At 37.6% G+C, this 2,500-nt stretch overlaps 11 pseudogenes; all 11 read left to right on the forward strand.

The window, feature by feature from the left end:
- LOC148484150 (5S ribosomal RNA) overlaps window positions 1–81 on the forward strand; it is a 120-nt pseudogene extending 39 nt beyond the window's left edge.
- Window positions 82–197: 116 nt separating this feature from the next.
- On the forward strand, window positions 198–316 carry LOC148484151 (5S ribosomal RNA; annotated as a pseudogene).
- Window positions 317–430: 114 nt separating this feature from the next.
- Window positions 431–549, forward strand: LOC148484152 (5S ribosomal RNA; annotated as a pseudogene).
- Window positions 550–664: 115 nt separating this feature from the next.
- LOC148484153 (5S ribosomal RNA) lies at window positions 665–783 on the forward strand (annotated as a pseudogene).
- Window positions 784–899: 116 nt separating this feature from the next.
- On the forward strand, window positions 900–1,018 carry LOC148484154 (5S ribosomal RNA; annotated as a pseudogene).
- A 116-nt stretch (window positions 1,019–1,134) lies between these two features.
- On the forward strand, window positions 1,135–1,253 carry LOC148484155 (5S ribosomal RNA; annotated as a pseudogene).
- A 116-nt stretch (window positions 1,254–1,369) lies between these two features.
- On the forward strand, window positions 1,370–1,488 carry LOC148484156 (5S ribosomal RNA; annotated as a pseudogene).
- A 115-nt stretch (window positions 1,489–1,603) lies between these two features.
- Window positions 1,604–1,722, forward strand: LOC148484157 (5S ribosomal RNA; annotated as a pseudogene).
- A 116-nt stretch (window positions 1,723–1,838) lies between these two features.
- Window positions 1,839–1,957, forward strand: LOC148484158 (5S ribosomal RNA; annotated as a pseudogene).
- A 116-nt stretch (window positions 1,958–2,073) lies between these two features.
- Window positions 2,074–2,192, forward strand: LOC148484159 (5S ribosomal RNA; annotated as a pseudogene).
- A 116-nt stretch (window positions 2,193–2,308) lies between these two features.
- Window positions 2,309–2,427, forward strand: LOC148484160 (5S ribosomal RNA; annotated as a pseudogene).
- The last annotated feature ends 73 nt before the right edge of the window (window positions 2,428–2,500 follow it).

Consider the following 2,500-nt stretch of genomic DNA (forward strand, 5'->3'; position numbering starts at 1 on the left):
TGATTCTTGGGAGCTATGCAGTGTTGGGCCTGGTTAGTACTTGGATGGGAGACCACCTGGGAATACCAGGTGCAGTAGTTAATTTTATACTGCCATAACATTCTTTTCTATTACATTTTACATTAAATTTTTTCAACTTATCAATGAATTTCCTTGAGTTAAGAAGTAATAGAGGTCTAAAGTTAATGCTTTTGAGCACCTACAGCCAATCCACACTGGACATGCCCAATCTCGTCTGATCTTGGAAGCTATGCAGTGTTGGGCCTGGTTAGTACTTGGATGGGAGACCACCTAGGAATCCCAGGTGCTGTAGGTAATTTTATACTGCCATAACAGTCTTTTCTATTATATTTTACATTTAATTTTTTCTACTTATCAATGAATTTACTTGTTAAGAAGTAATAGAGGTCTAAAGTTAACGCTTTTGAGCACCACCAGCCAAACCACACTGGACATGCCCAATCTCGTCTGATCTTGGAAGCTATGCAGTGTTGGGCCTGGTTAGTACTTGGATGGGAGACCACCTGGGAATACCAGGTGCTGTAGGTAATTTTATATAGCCATAACATTCTTTCTATTACATTTTACATTACATTTTTTCAACTTATCAATGAATTTACTTTAGTTAAGAAGTAAAAGAGGTCTTAAGTTAATGTTTTTGAGCGCCTATAGCCAAACCACACTGGATATGCCCAATCTCGTCTGATCTTCGAAGTTATGCAGTGTTGGGCGTGGTTAGTACTTGAATGGGAGACCACCTGGGAATACCAGGTGCTGTAGGTAATTTTATACTGCTATAACATTCTTTTCTATTAAATTTTACATTTAATTTTTTCAACTTATCAATGAATTTCCTTGAGTTAAGAAGTAATAGAGGTCTAAATTTAATGCTTTTGAGCACCTACAGCCAAACCACACTGGACATGCCCAATCTCATCTGATCTTGGAAGCTATGCAGTTTTGGGACTCTTTTGTACTTGGTTGGGAGACCACCTGGGAATACCAGGTGCTGTAGGTAATTTTACACAGCCAAAACATTCTTTTCTATTACATTTTACATTTAATTTTTTCAACTTATCAATGAATTTACTTGAGTTAAGAAGTAAAAGAGGACTAAAGTTAATGTTTTTGATCACCTATAGCCAAACCACACTGGACATGCCCAATCTCGTCTGATCTTGGAAGCTATGCAGTGTTGGGCCTGGTTATTACTTGGATGGGAGACCACCTGGGAATACCAGGTGCTGTAGGTAGTTTTATACTGCCATAACATTCTTTTCAATTACATTTTACATTAAATTTTTTCAACTTATCAATGAATTTCCTTGAGTTAAGAAGTAATAGAGGTCTCAAGTTAATGCTTTTGAGCACCTACAGCCAATCCACACATGACATGCCCAATCTCGTCTGATCTTGGTAGCTATGCATTGTTGGGCCTGGTCAGTACTTGGATGGGAGACCTCCTGGGAAAACCAGGTGCAGTAGGTAATTTTATACTGCCATAACAGTCTTTTCTATTACATTTTACATTTAAATTTTCAACTTATCAATGAATTTACTTGAGTTAAGAAGTAATAGAGGTCTAAAGTTAATGTTTTTGAGCACCTACAGCCAAACCACACTGGACATGCCCAATCTCGTCTGATCTTGGAAGCTATGCAGTGTTGGGCCTGGTTAGTACTTGGATGGGAGACCAACTAGGAATCCCAGGTGCTGTAGGTAATTTTATACTGCCATAACAGTCTTTTCTATTACATTTTACATTTAATTTTTTCAACTTATCAATGAATTTACTTGAGTTAAGAAGTAATAGAGGTCTAAAGTTAATGCTTTTGAGCACCTACAGCCAAACCACACTGGACATGCCCAATCTCGTCTGATCTTGGAAGCTATGCAGTGTTAGGCCTGGTTAGTACTTGGACGGGAGACCACCTGGGAATACCAGGTGCTGTAGGTAATTTTATATAGCCATAACATTCTTTTCTATTACATTTTACATTACATTTTTTCAACTTATCAATGAATTTACTTTAGTTAAGAAGTAAAAGAGGTCTTAAGTTAATGTTTTTGAGCGCCTATAGCCAAACCACACTGGACATGCCCAATCTCGTCTGATCTTCGAAGTTATGCAGTGTTGGGCGTGGTTAGTACTTGAATGGGAGACCACCTCGGAATACCAGGTGCTGTAGGTAATTTTATACTGCCATAACATTCTTTTCTATTAAATTTTACATTTCATTTTTTCAACTTATCAATGAATTTCCTTGAGTTAAGAAGTAATAGAGGTCTAAATTTAATGGTTTTGAGCACCTACAGCCAAACCACACTGGACATGCCCAATCTCATCTGATCTTGGAAGCTATGCAGTGTTGGGACTGGTTTGTACTTGGTTGGGAGACCACCTGGGAATACCAGGTGCTGTAGGTAATTTTACACAGCCAAAACATTCTTTTCTATTACATTTTACATTTAATTTTTTCAACTTATCAATGAATTTACA

This window comes from Taudactylus pleione, unplaced genomic scaffold, assembly GCF_031769625.1.
Source record: "Taudactylus pleione unplaced genomic scaffold, aTauple2 ptg000550l, whole genome shotgun sequence".
Taxonomy (NCBI): Eukaryota; Metazoa; Chordata; class Amphibia; order Anura; family Myobatrachidae; genus Taudactylus; species Taudactylus pleione.